The sequence below is a fragment of the Carcharodon carcharias genome, chromosome 21 (genome assembly GCF_017639515.1).
Source record: "Carcharodon carcharias isolate sCarCar2 chromosome 21, sCarCar2.pri, whole genome shotgun sequence".
Taxonomy (NCBI): domain Eukaryota; kingdom Metazoa; phylum Chordata; class Chondrichthyes; order Lamniformes; family Lamnidae; genus Carcharodon; species Carcharodon carcharias.
The window spans coordinates 37,913,443-37,928,447 of NC_054487.1; the positions used below are offsets into that span (position 1 = coordinate 37,913,443).

General features: G+C 40.4%; 1 protein-coding gene across 7 annotated transcripts in view; it reads right to left on the reverse strand.

The window, feature by feature from the left end:
• Positions 1–15,005, reverse strand: part of cadps2 (Ca++-dependent secretion activator 2) — an 829,148-nt gene that overhangs the window by 246,261 nt on the left and 567,882 nt on the right. The gene's annotated exons all lie outside the window — the stretch shown is intronic.

The window sequence follows — 15,005 nt, forward strand, 5'->3', positions numbered from 1 at the left end:
TATCCTGGGTGGAATCTTCTGTTCTCAGTGGGTGTCTCGCTCACTGCCTGAAAAAGCAGCGAAACAAAAGTGCTGACTCTGAGGAGGAAAGCCTGCCATATCTTCTGCCCTTCAAGAAGTGGACAGAAGCAGGCCTTCCTCCAGACTGAGGACCCCAGAAGACAACTTCCCACCCACCAAGACCTGCTGGCCATTCGGAGGCCAGCAGTTCTTGCACTCAGCAGCGCCAGGAAGGAAGCTGTGGCTGCTGCCAGAACAACAGCCCCAGAGTCCCATGAATGTGGAGTGACCCAGGACAAAGCTAAGTGCTGTTGGGGGTGGTCTCATGGGGTGGGGGTTGCAGGGAGACGAGAGCCATGGGGGTCAGCAGCAAGGCTTCAGGGTGTGGCTGTCAGCAGCCAACCCCGCCCCCCCCCCCGCCCTACATTTATGCCTTTATCATGCACAGATTAGTGCAGATTGAGGGACCAACCACTCCCAGCCCCACACACCTTCAGCTGACATGCAGTCCGCACATTTTTACCAGTCGTGCAGACCCGCCTGGAGCTGAGAAGATTGCAGCGGAGGTGGGACGAGCCCCTTAAGTGGTCGTTAATTGCCCATTCAAGTGGAGATAGGGAGAAACTTACTTTGGTGGAGGCAAGAAGGCATTGGTTATCGGTTCCTACGCCAATCTATCGAATTTTCAGACCCGTCCGCCTCCTTCCCTGCCTCCTGCAGGGGCAGAAGGTTCCGGCCCCTGTTTTTTTTAACTTCCTGCTTTGCAGCCTGTGTGTCTCAGTGAAAATTGAATCCGACTGATCAAAGAGCCTCTCTGATGCTTTGCCTGCTCACAGCTGCCACAAATCTCCTGTAGAAGGGAGTGGGTCAGGTCCCTAATTATTAAAAACTTCTGCTGACCCAAGTCAGCAAATAATTTCTCGGCAACTATATGTGTGGAGAGAGGCAAAAGAAATCCTTTCATTGCTCAGAGCAAAATCTGGGCTAATATCACCTGGATGGATTACTTGGGTGGTTTAGACTATGGGAAAATATATTTTTGTCACGTGAAGATCATAGAAATCACTTCCTCTCTGGAATATGGATTATTGAGACTTGTTACTTGTGGACTTTAGTCTCATTAGACATGAAATGCCTAATAAATGCAATATTGATCCTCACTTACACTACCAAATAACCAAGAGATACTGCAATAATGTGTGACAAGCAATGTCTGTCCTCACATGCATAGATGTGGCATCCTTGTGAGTTACAGGGTACGCCTTTGCTTTTTGATTGGTTTTACTTTGAAGCTCATTCATAAAGTTAATGGTAGTCTTCAATTGGTACGTAATAATAAAATGGATGCAAACCTCTCGCAGGCATTCATCATCAAAGCCTTTAACTATATTCAGCCTGATTGAGTAGATGGGATTGAAGTGCAGTAGCAATCTAATAGGATTTTTTTTTAAAAAAAGGATATTTTTTGTTTAAATTACTTCTCTAGATACAATGCTTTCTTTTTAATCTTTCTCAACTCCGTAACTTCACTAAACCATGTTGAAAGACCTATTTATAGCTGATGCTCAGGAGATAATAAATTCATGACATCTGTTGCTCATTTATTAATTTCATTTCTAAAATAATATTTTATTTTAAATTGCCTTTGGTGTACATTCAGGATTTCCCATCAACAATATCCTTTTAACCTGCAGCTGCCCAGTGTGACCGTGCCTTCACACACTTCCATTGATTTTGTGCCTTTTGAAGAAAAAATTTTGGGCGTCTTCAGCCAAGTGGGTTTAGTAAAGAAGTGAATCATAGTAATCGCTCTGACTGGAATCACTTTTTTGTCCACACTTCAAATGTACTTTAGCTGTCAACTAGTTCACAGAGAGAAAAGCATTCCATCGCTGCTTAAAAGCGAGCAGCTATCTCCAAGAAACTTATCTCTTATATGGTCTATCGTAGCATAAGGCAATTTGTGATCAGCTTCGAATTGATTTTTTTTCTTTCAATGCTGACTTGACTCCTTGCTCCTTTAATTCTAAAGTAGGTCAATTTATGTTCATTACTTAAAATGTATAATCCTTAATGTGTTTGTGCAGTTTGGATTCCAAGGCAATTGCTTGATACAAGTGCACTGAACTGCTTGACAAAAATATTTTTCAGAAAGGGAGACAATAGCTTATAGATAAAGCCAGTAACAGCGAATTTCTTGATGAATCTCATTATTGATCTCTAGATGTGATGTTAACATAATCGGTCACTTTTAGAAATTTAGCCCCAGATCATATTGATCCATGTCACTTCCAACATTCAGCAATGAGGAAGGATGGAGGACATATGTAATACAATCTGAAGGATACACAGTGTCAGTGTTTGAAAGGACTGACAAAATAATCCATCCTACTTAGCTTTGCAGCATCAAAGCAAAAGTCAAATCTATGTGACAGATCTTTCAAAGGTGGATGTAGCATGTAAAAGCTCCTGACGGCATTAACAGCAGGGTTTAATAGGATTTCAGGTATGATGATAAAAACACAGGCAGTGTTAGATATACTCTGTGGCTATCTTAGGACCAGCAGCCTTGGCGATTTCAACTAACAAACAAACACAAACAGGCGTGAAAGCAAGCTGGCAGCCTGACTAGATCTGTAATATGCACAAAATTCCCCTCAGAAAGCAACTGGAGCTCATGAATACTAAGTATCTATTTAAAATGGGTTTTTCAAGGAAGGCTAATGGGAAGTGGGAACTGGAAATGGAAATCAGAAAAGTACTTTCCAGATCGTAACCGCACACTGCTTCGAAAAAGTTTTGCTTCATGTCACCCAAGGTTCTTTTGCCAATCACCTTAAATCGATGACCTCTGATTCTGACCCTTCTGCCGTGAGAACAGTTTTACTCTATCTACTTTGTCAAGAGCCTCCAGTCTTCACGTCTCTAAGAAGCACAACCCCAGCTTCTCCAATCTATGCACATGACTGAAGTCCCTTATCAGTGGAACCATTCCTGTAAATTGTTTCTGCACCCTTTTTAAAGTTTTCACATGATTCCTGAATTGGATTGCCCAGAATTGGAGACAATACTGCAGCTGAGGCTGAACCAGTGTTTTTTAAAGGTTCTGTACTTGCTTTTGTACTTTATGCCTCTAGTTATAAAACCGGTATGCCTTTTAAACCACAATCTTAACCTGCTGGGCTGCCTTCGATGATTTGTGCACATATACCCTTCGTTCTCTGTTCTTGCACTCCATTTTCAACTGCACTCTTTATCTTACATTGCCCCTCCTCATTTCTCCTACCAAAATGAATCACTCACACTTCTTGCATTAAAATTCATTTGCCACATGTCTGCCCATTCCACTAGCCTGACTATGTCGTCTGAAGTCTGCCATTCCAGTCCTCTGGCACCAGCTCTATATCTAGCAGGATTGGAAAATTATGGCCAGTACCCCCTCAATTTCCACCCTTATATCCCTCAGCATTCATAGGTACAGCCTTTATGGTCCTGATGTCTTACCAATTATACGTACAGCCAGACTACCTAATACCTCCTATTTATCAATTTTCAGCCCATCCAACTCCTCTTTCACTGTGATTTTGACAGCATCTTCCTCCTTGGGAAAGACAAATGCAAAATACACATTTAGTACCTCAACTAGTCCCACTGCCTCCATGCATAGATCCCTTTTTTGGTCCCTAATTAGCTCCACCCATCATCTTACTAGCCTTTAACTATTTATATGCCTTTTGGATTCCCTTTCATGTTAGCTGCCAGTCTGTTCTCATACACTGTATTTTCCTCATTTCCATTTTTACTTCCTCTCCGAACCTTCTATATTCAGCCTCAATCTGACATCTGTCATCTGCGCCCTTTCTCTGTTTTATCTTAATCTCCATCTCTTTTGTCATCAAGACAGCTCCCACCTTTGTTTGTCCCACCTTCCCCCCTTGTGGAAATATACCTCGATTGTACTTGATCTCCTCTTTACAGGCAGCCTATTGTTCTGTCAGTTTTGCCCACCAGTCTTTGAATCCAATTTACCTGGGCCCTTCTCAATGAATGCTGGCTCGGCCAGCAATGCCCACACCCAGTGAAAGAGTAGAAAAAAATCTGTTGGAACACTTTTATATATGTACGAAATTTCAATCATTCCTTGCAGATCAGCTCAGTCATCTGTTTGGCTGTTAGGGAAGGGTATTTGGGCAGCGAAGGATACTCCCCTCTTGTGTTCACTCCTTCACTTCTTGAGTTTCATTCCACCAGTATCTGCCATTTCGCACTGATCTGAAGAATGGGGCGATGTGTCTGGGAATGGAAGCAGGCATCAGCATGCCTCAGGCCTGCTGCTTCCACTTCCAGGCTGTCCCACCCTCCAAGAGATGAAAATCCTACCTTCAGGCACTGCCAGGATGGAGGTGGGATCATGAACGTCAGGATTAATCCCCACTCCCAACTTTCCCCCTCCAATGGGAAAATTCCGGCGCAAGAGTCTTTCAAAGACGGACAATTTGAGTGAGAAGGGGGCAGCGTGAAAGCTTTAATATTATTGCTCCTGGATGGCCTTCTTCACATAATAAGTTGTCTATTTTATATGTTGAGGATAATGCATTAATTTGAAACTTTATGAGCATGTGATGGTGGACAGGAACCTCACCCACTCCAGCACAGGTCAAAATGGCTGGGTAAAAACGTCTGTCATTTTCTGATAAGTACTGGCAGCACATGGACTTCTGCAGCTATAAGCTGAAATGTGTTACATCTCACGGAGTAACCAGAGCCAGATTTTCCTTGTATAAAGTCAGGGGGTCCAAAGCATGCTAGCATCCTTGCCTCTGAGCCAGAATGCTCTGGGTTCTAGACTCACTCTGGGATTTGATGGCCAAGTAAGAACCCAGCCATTGTTGTTGATAAGCCAACAAATATGATGCTGGTCCCCAGCCTGGATAAATGGGGAGGGTTAGCAAGGAAGGGCAACCAATTATAAAACCACCTGCCAAACCCCAAAAAAATGATGGTTGATATGTTTAGAGATGGAGAAAGATGATCAACCAACATTGTGGTGAGCCCATGTAATGGGAGAAAGAGAGAGAGGGCTTGTGTCCAAAGTATTATCTGGGCACAGAAAATAATCAGACGGTTGAATTGCACCACCCATGCTGCAGCCTGCCCGATTTTTCGCCAATTAATTTAAAGGGGCAGAAAGCTCTATAATAGGCATGTGATTCACTCAACCTGACATTCGTCTATGTGGTTTGCCCAGGTAATCCTTTACATCAAATATTAATCAGGGGAAACTCTGTCCACAGATCACCCCTAGCTCTGTGCTGCTGATTCATTAGCGGTTAAGAATTGGGCTGTAAGGGATGGACTGGTGGGATGAGGAAGGAAGTGAGGGGAACACAGTTTCTTTATTGTCAAAATTCTAAAGGGTATAAAACAAAGTGAACTCTAATTATTTGTTGGATGTGATCACAATCTCTGCAAAGACAGAACAATCTCAAGCTCATGTAAGGAAAGATGAGCAGTTTAGATTTAATGACTTTGCATTGAGAGTCATGAATGCATGGAATAGAGAGCTCGGGAGTGAAGTGAAGGAGATAGTATATGCCAGAAAATTTAATGGGAAGGGACAGGAAGGATGGATGTTAGGAGAGGGAAATAACATGAGTGTGTGACAGTAGTGTATGTTTTCTGCATTGGCTTGATGCACCATTATGTTTTTTTTCCAGGCCTGCAGATTCCAATGAACTATCAGGAGTGTAGGATATGACCCACTAGCAACATTGATCATACATCCCAATCAATCATGGCTGGTGTAATGAAGTGTACAATAGGGGTCAAATTGATTTAACTCATTCAGTAGAGAACCTTGATCCTTTTGATGCTCTCTGTATGGCACTGTGCTCTGATTGCTGTGAAGTCACCTCTGATGGCGTTGGTAGTAATTTGTTTTATTGTTCAACAAGATAGTTTCTTGTGTGTTTGCACATGCAACTCTGCCTGGTAAGATCTGGGACTGGATTTTCTGATCCGTCTGAAGCCAACGGATCTTTGGCTGGTGTGCCAAATTTTCCATCCCGCCCATGGCGGGAAAATCCCGGTCCTAGATCTTGTCTGAGTCACCTGCAGTGATAATAGAATGGATAAGCCAGCTCACTTGGAGTCAGCTGAAGAGTGATGTGCCCCAGTTCAAACAGGAGGGTGAAAAATACCCTAAAGTGTCTTCTGCTGGATATATGAAATGACATGGTAAATACGTTTGCAGTGATTTCCTCTGTTTAGGATTTTGAGTGAAGACAGGAAGCAGTTCTAAAACAGGGTTTACAATTTCTTCACAAACATAACTATGTCACTGCATTTAACGACCTGAGGAATTCCCACCCTAAAATGGCTTCAGTAAAACATGAGACAGCTGTTTATGAATTAGAACTGAAAGCGAGGGCAACTTAGTGTTAATTATTCTTAATCTGTGAATGTGGCTTGGATTTGCAGATAAGTGGGGAGCAGAGAAAAAAATCAGACAACTGATCAGGAAGTGGGGGTTGCAATTTACAGCTCTCCCAACTTTCTACTGATTGATTATATAGCTCCACAAAATCAGGAAGCCTGCAAATTGGGTAAATTGACCTCTGCACCTGATTGTCCTCTGTCAATGAAGCTCCATGATGCACTGAGAAACGTACTCAAAATGTATCCCATGATTTCTTTGCGACAATGACGTAGCAATTTCCAAAAAATGTCAACTCTGTTATCCTGCTACAGAACAAGTGGGCCCACAAAAACAAACTGGGATGTTACAGTGACTTATCAAATATCCCAGTCATTTACAAACAGCCTGGGATTTTTCTTTTGTCTCCCCTAATTGCTGAGGTTCAAGAGATTACATTCCTATTGGGTTACATCTGGTTCAGCAGAGTCTCTGCTCTGTTTTTTTTGGAGTCTTACATTAATGTATGAGTAACATGGGTGTAAAATTTCAGCAATTGAACAATGAAGAGAGATAGCAGGCAAAGCAGAGCAACATGCAAAATCTGTCCAGGAGGTACCTCTAAATATAGGTTTGTGATGTTGAAAGGGTTAAACACATAGTTTGGTGATTCCTACACACAATACTCACTTAAAACAGCAAGTGAATACCCACCATTGTTACCTTTGCAAATGCTAATCTATTCACTTGTGATGTAAACATGTCACTTTAACTGCTCAGAATTACTGAATGCTTGCTGAAACTCAATGAGTAAAAAAAAAAAGTTGTATTTTAATCCTAAACCATGAGGCCATGTCTAGGGTCAATGGAAAGTCTAAATATGGAGCTTCAAGGTTTCACCTATAACTTGGTGTGTGGACCAGAATTGCCACAATTGGATGAGGTTGAAATAGGTGACTGCCGAACAAGTGACATCAAACAGTAGTGTCAACAGTAGCTGACTGGATCACAGTCACAGAATTTTACAGCATAGAAGGGGGCCATTAGTCAAGCTATCCAATTATTAAATCTATCCAATTTCCTATTGAAAATACTCTGAATCTGTTTCTATCGCTCCTTCAAACAGTGCTTTCCAGATCATTGCAGCTCACCACATGTAAAAAAAAACTTCCTCTTCTTTCCCTTGGGTCTTTTGTCAATTATTTTAAATATGTGCCCTCTGGGTATCAATCTCCCTGGCAATGAAAACAGTTTCTCCTTATTTACTCTATTAAAAGCTTTCATGATTTTGAACACCCTTTTTTAATCTCCCTTTAACCTTCCCTGCACTGAGAACAATCTCAGCTTCTTTAGCATCTCCATATAATTGAAGGCCCTGATCCCTGGTGCCATTCTATTAAACCTCCTCTTCACCTCCTCCATTATCTTAACATCCTTCCTAAGGTATAGCGCCCAGAATCAGGCACAATACCCAGCTAGATGCTCTAGAAGATTGATCCTACCCAAGAGAGTCATGTATTTTTTCAGCTAAATCAGTCATGCACTCCTTTCTTGGAATACTGGAAATTGTCAACAAATTCAGGACCTTCACCCTAATGAACATCTGAATACCTTTCAAAGGCATTTCTGAACAAGAGCAAATTCCCTTATGGAATCATCTTGGCAGTAATCTGAATCCATTAGGCTTCTAGAACATGTACTGTGTGGTATAAACTTATTGGAAGAAAGCTCTCATTGTTTCCAAGACCCCTCTACGGCTATTTTTCTACCCCTTTATTTCACACTCTCTTCTTTCAGATTTTGAACTTACTAAGCAAACTTGAGTTGGGATTGTCTTCAACAACTCTCATTACAGAATTATTATACAATAAAATGTATGCCAGTGATGGCCCTTCTCCCACAGTCAAGTCTTTAACTGTTGTAGTGGATTAATATATTAAGATACCTGATGATTTTGTCTCCTCATATGCACAGTTATATATTTCCTACATATTTAAAGAAATTTAAATAATAAACTTGAGCCTGTCTGTTAATTAATATTCTTGGAAGGCTCACTCTCTCCAGGGTATACTTAACATAGAGCTGGCTACATATACAAGAGTGAGATTTTGAATGTTGCCCGAAGAAGTGCAAGGCAATGATAAACGCTAAATTAAACAAAGCTCTCAAACTGATACATAAATACTGCTGTCGTCTTTTATAGAATGCAAGTAAATTCACTACCCAAGGGGTTAGGTTTCAAACAAGCTTTCTGCATGAGCGAGCTAAAAGCACAAATGTGACAAGGCAGAGGATCAGGCACATAGACATGTGAAGGAGCAGGTTTCTGCCGCATGCAGTGTTGAAGTGACAGTGGGAAAGCAAGATGTTAATACGAGCCTCTAATGACAGCTCACACAGCCCACTTGAGTGAGAAAGAGAAGACGGTTGGCAACATACACCTAGCACTTACCCTTGGCTCCGGCTACATGTTAGCAAAGCAAGGAGAATAAAGCATATTGAGGTGAAACAAATCGACAGTAGAAAGATATAGGGCCGTGCCGATCAAACAGAACTGATGCATCCGATTAAAGGTCTTTGGCATCAGGTTGAAGTGTTTGGCAGAGTATTTTGGTATGACCTTGGACAGAGGTGGCTACAATAAAATCCAGATGTTATGGCATGCAGCTGCTGATTGCAATTGGTGCCATAAAGCCAACATTTTTATTGTTTTTTATATTAATTCTTGGGAAGTTAGCATTGCTGGTAAGTCTAACATTTATTGCCTGTCCCTCTTTATCCTTGAGAAGCTGGTAATGAGCTGCCTTCTTGAACAGTTGCAGTCCATGTGGTGAAGTTATACCCACAGTACCCATTCGTTTAAAATTAAAATTCATAAACTTCGTGGATAGAATATCATTCAAAGTGAACTTGTCACAGTTGGCAACATGACAGCGATGCAGCAGCATTGTTTGGTGTAGGCTCTTGCTTGGCTCATTCAGAAAGTAAGTCTGCCCAACACTTCCAAATTGAGTGGCCATGCCCCTTCAAACAGTAACAGACAGAAAAAGAAACACAAAAACAATTATTGAGTTTGTCACCGAGCCACTGATGATGGTGGAGTAAAACACGGCACACGCATGCACACACACACATACAAATACACACAAACACACACATACGCACACACACGCAAACACGGTTAACCTGTCTTGGATTAAAAATGGAATTTTAAAGAATTGGGACATATTTGGTGTGACATTATAGCATGGAGATTGCATCCTTTTGAGGAGATTGTAATACATTTTACATAATTAACTAGCTCATTAACTGAGTGGTCATTCAATTCTGCAGTAAATTGTTGGACTAAAATAACATTCCAAACTTGACTGATGCACAAACACACCGACAGGTGGTGCAGGGTCCTGGAAATGGAGGAGGTGAAACACAGATACATTAAAAAAAATTAAACACAGTATATTTATTTACCAAAGCACTGCACAGAAAAATGTAAACAAAAGGCCTTTACAACAGTGTAACCTAGGACATTTGTGGAGATAGCATGGCCTTCTTCTATTCAGCAGAAACAGGGCAACAGCGCCCTGAAAATCACAGGGAAAAGCTCATCATCCCGATCTGTGAGCTGCATCATTTTGCCATGGGCCCCTGGGATAGGCGGCCCAGGGGACAGCCTGAAGCAAGTGCTCAACTAATTCAGGTATTTAAAGTGATGTCCTATAACGTCAACTGCGCTTCAATACTATTTCAGTGACACGAGTGCAGTACACACTTCGCCCAGCAGCAGCTGGCAATCCAGCTGAAGGGGAGCTCAAAGTTAAGCTCTTATTTATTTTTGTGGGACCAGGAGGATTAGGAGGTCTCTCAAAACTGTGGTGGCCAGCAGCCAGTACTGCGCAACGTTCCCTCCAAGCTTCACAGCTGTGTAGCAAACTGAGAGTTCACGCGCAGACAGTAGTAAAGTTGGCCGCTTCAGCTTACTGCATGTGCAGCCACGCCAAAAAATTAAAGTGCTGCACACTTAAATAAATTGTCCAAACAGTTAAATAAAAAAGAGGGAATATTGATTCTGGGGCATTCATCTTCTGCCTGCAGGCTCACCAGCCCTATGTTAATGAAGCCTGACCATTAAAATAGACTGAGCCTCATGTTGGTACGACCGGGCAGCTGGCTGGCACAGTCCGCAAGCTGTCCAGCTAGAAACTGCATTTAAGAAAAATAACCCCTTGCTTCTTTGCATCATTGTCAACATCGTACAAGACATGAGGAGCATGCAAACATTCAGAAGCAGAAAGCAAAATAGCTATTTTTGAATGGTCAGCAAAATTGATTTTTACTTCAAGAATTGTTTAATGGTGACTTTGGTGATCATCAGGTGTTGGTCAAAGAAATTGCTACCCTGAAAGGCTCCTTGAAGAATCAATATGTAGGCATGCAGAAACATGAGGAACTACCAACATGGATCTGGAAGTCATCAACCCAGCAGAAACCGACTAATAGAACAAACAGTTGTTAATGCATGAGAACAGTGGGTGTATAGTGGATAACTTGGGTAACTCACTGTTACACATGATCGTGCATGCAAATGTGTCTTTTGTTCATTAGGAAAAGGGGGATGTTTGGGTTTGAAATGTAATCAGTTCTATATGTCCCATCTGATTTGCCATAGTCATGCTATGAGGCAGTCTTTCTGGCGGCTGCAATCTTGAGATCATTTCAATAAAAACCTCTCACTGAGAAATACTGCTGTCTTTAAACACAAAACATTACAACACTAGTGAGAAGCTGGCTTATATTTTTCTTCACCAGTGCAAAAAGGAAATGCTTTTATAGAACAAAGGGGATAGACAGTGTATAGATGCTAGGTTTTCTTTATTAATCCGAGAAATGTCCTCTTAAAACTTGAATGGTACATTTAAAATACCAAAAGGGATGCTTTTTAAAAATGCTAATATTTGCATATATAAATGCTACCACCTACAAAACAGGTTTTTGAAAGAAAGACATACTATAGACACAAAGAACATGTCTCCATATAAACTCAGCCCAGAGGTTTACTGCTACATGAGAAGTGAGGAACTTAAAATGGGAAAATTGGAAGGAAACCTGTACCAGAAATGTAAAAAACAATCAGTATTAGTGTTGTGATCAAGACTTGTCAGTACAAAATATATTGTTGTAGATACTGGTGCTAATAAAAACATAAAGTAATGGGGACTGTACCAACGATGTGTGTGGCTGGGATTACTTCAAGCTGTTGCTGAGTACAAGAGAAAAAAAAAATTACAAGTCGCTAGTCTAGAAACCTTCCTGGAATCCCTGCCTCTTCTCCAAAGACTCAAAGCATAAATGAAAAAGATTAACCGCACACTTTAAGGAAACTTTCAAAATAAGGCTTCCCAACAGTTCTACTACCAGGTTGATGGTCCAAATATACATGCTGCAAAATGTTATGAGTCAGTCTGTTCTGCATGTGCAGCTAGCCCATGCCAAACCCTTGCACAAGCCCTATTTTGCTGCTTTTCTTACATGCCCATACTCCATCAGGGAATAAATTCAACCTGCAATTTACAACCAACACCATTGGGGCAATCACACCTTCAAAGAGTTTCATACATAAAAGGAATATATGACAACCTTGCTGCATGATAAGCAAATAACCAACAGAATGAGGTGGTTGGACAATAACATGGTCACCATCAAGTTAAATGGTATAGTTCTGGCTATACGGATTGCATCCAGAGGTGGCGCATTTTATTGAATGGAAATATTTCTGGCAACACAGGACCCTGTGATCTATGGGCTGTTCCCTGGACAGTCACAGAGACAAACATCAACAGCTCTTGGAAGACCATCAACTCAGTGAAAGACACTGTTTGGTCTGCCCTAAACTTGTTGGTCTTACAATATAAAGAGCTGTCCATGAATGGGTGTTGCAGACTGACATATTCCAAGATTCAGCGCCTCAAGCTGAGGGATGCAGTGAAGCTTGAGACAGCAAAAAGGCTCAATGGCTAATTGTATTATAAATGTATTGAAGTACCTCAGAGTGCAACATGATGTATGTTGACAACTCCAATACCATTGTCTGATTGTCTGCATTAACCATATTAAAATGATTGTAATATTCATTGATTGTATTGATGTACCTTCTGATACACGTTGTAAAAGTTGAATCTGATTGGACTTATGTGATGTTGATTTGGAAATGGTTTGGAATGTTCTTCCAGATATTTTATGAATAAAGTATATTTTTAAAAAAAACCAGAAAGGCTCAATGGAAAAAGGCCACAGTTTAAGGCCCACTCGCCATAAGATACCAAGAGGCTGGAACCTATGTAAAATCCCTCGGGCTGGGCTGTACTTATCAGAGGACATTTGGCATGAAATGTAAATTTAAATTGTAAATATAACTTGGAATTGTAAGTGTAGTTAAGGCATGTCAGGGTGCCATGTAGATTGAACGGTGTTGTACTTCATGTGATGTAAAATTTGAACCATTATGTAGTGTACTTTTACAAATATTACGAATTAGGTATGCTTTGAAAAAAAACTGATGAGATCTTAATGTGTTTATAATCAATACATTTACGACTTTGCTAAAATAAATAACAGGAAATCTCACTAATATCAAAGCATCTCCATTTTGTCTGCAAACACAAATAAAGCAATGTTTACTGAGTGACAATGCCCCCTTATGAATACAGGTTCACAAAACTTTGTCTCATAATTCTAACATATGATAACTGAATAAAGTGACTCCTCAAGAATGCACTGAAATAGCATGCAGTTCAAAGGAGGATGTATTACGATAATAGCTAAGGACAAAAAAGACTGAGGAAAAAGTACTTGTCAGGAAGCTACAGTAATGTCCAGAATACTATTGGAATTTATTGTAAAATTGTGTCTGTGTTTATGTGTCTATATGAGTCTGTGTGTGTGTGAGCAAGACTTAATTGAATTAGAGGCAGCTAGTCTGGGTGCTTTGATATAAAAAGAGAAGTTAGGTTTGAAATGTTAATTAGGTAAACAAGGGGAAGTTTTAGAATGTAAGTGTAAAGGGGGCAACTAGCATTTTTAAACGAGCTAATGTGGCTTGAATTCAAAAGCGGGGGTGTAATGTATACCTAACCAGCAGAAGAAGTAAGAAATTTCATTAATTTACTGTTCCCCAAAGATTACTGGTAAAACTTAGTGCTATGAGAAATTTTTATTATCAGGAAGGTAAAGTCCAAAGGCATAGTGAAACATTGGGTATTTACATTCAAAGGGGAAAATATGTATAAGGGAGTGAAGGCTGTATGTAAGGGAAGGCTGTCTAAGATTCAACTTCAGCCTGTATGTACCAAACTGCTGCCTCCAATGGCTGAAGTTAAGAGAACTCACTTTGAATTTGACTGTTCAGGGTATAGTTTACTTTGCCTAGGTTTTTTTAAAAATGTGTGTCTTACTGTTACGTTAATGAAAGTGTAATTGGGAGTCAGATTAAGTAGTGGATTTTGAAGTTTTAAGTAGGGGATTGCGAAGTTATCATAGTAATTTGTAGATCTATGTATGCAATTAAAGTCATTTCTTCTATTAATACATGTTTAATTTAATTTTGTAAACACCTATAAGACTTGGTGGTCTTATTATTACTAAATTCAAGGCATGCATCTCGAAATTTATACAAATTGCAAAGCAAGTTGCGGCAGTTGTTTCAAGTTTCCCTTTGGGATTTTAACAATTCAACACTTGCCATCGGCTGTGCCATAACATAGATGGGGGCTCTTTGTGGGATATATTTGAAATTTCTTGATTAGGTTGGAGTTTGTGAATCTTAAGGTGATGAGTACAAGAAGAACTTTGAATTCAGGAGGTGCTGTGAGGCTTTTTTTTTAAGTGGTGAGATTGCAATATGGCTTCGGCAGTTGCTCAGACTTGTTTGGGAGTGGAAGTTATAACTTTGGCTGGTTTACAAAAGGTAACTAAAGTTAATGGAATTGGCGGATAAATTACAACTGGGGTTACCTTCAGGGGCTAAGAAAGTAAATATAATTGAAGGTATAGCATAGCATTAAAGTTGGAAGTGATACCTGACACTACTGAGTCACAGCTGGAGATATTGAGACTTCAGTTAGAAATGAAGAAGCTTGAACTTGAACAAACAATGGTAATGAAAAAACTTGAGCTAGAGGCAGTAGAAAAGGAAAAGGCATTTTAAAAGGAGCCAGTGGCAAGGCAGGAGAAAGAAATGAAGCTGGAAACTGGAATTCCAAGCAACTGAGAAGGGTAAAGAAAGAAAACCAAGCAAAAGAAAGAAGGAAAGAGAAAGGGCAGAGCAGCTTAAAAGACTGGAAGTTAAAAAAGAGACCTTGGATTCTGAGGAAAGTTCTGATGAGGGAAAAACCTTTAAACTAAAACCCAGTGGGGAGATGTTTAAATGTGTACAAGCTCTTCCAAAGTTTGAGGAAAGAGATGTTGAAGCATTCTTTATTTCATTTGAGATGAAAAGTCCACAGGAAACCTGGACATTGTTGTTACAATCTAGGTTGGTGGATAGAACACATGAGGTTTATGCTTTACTGTCAGAAAAAATGTTGGTGAACTATGA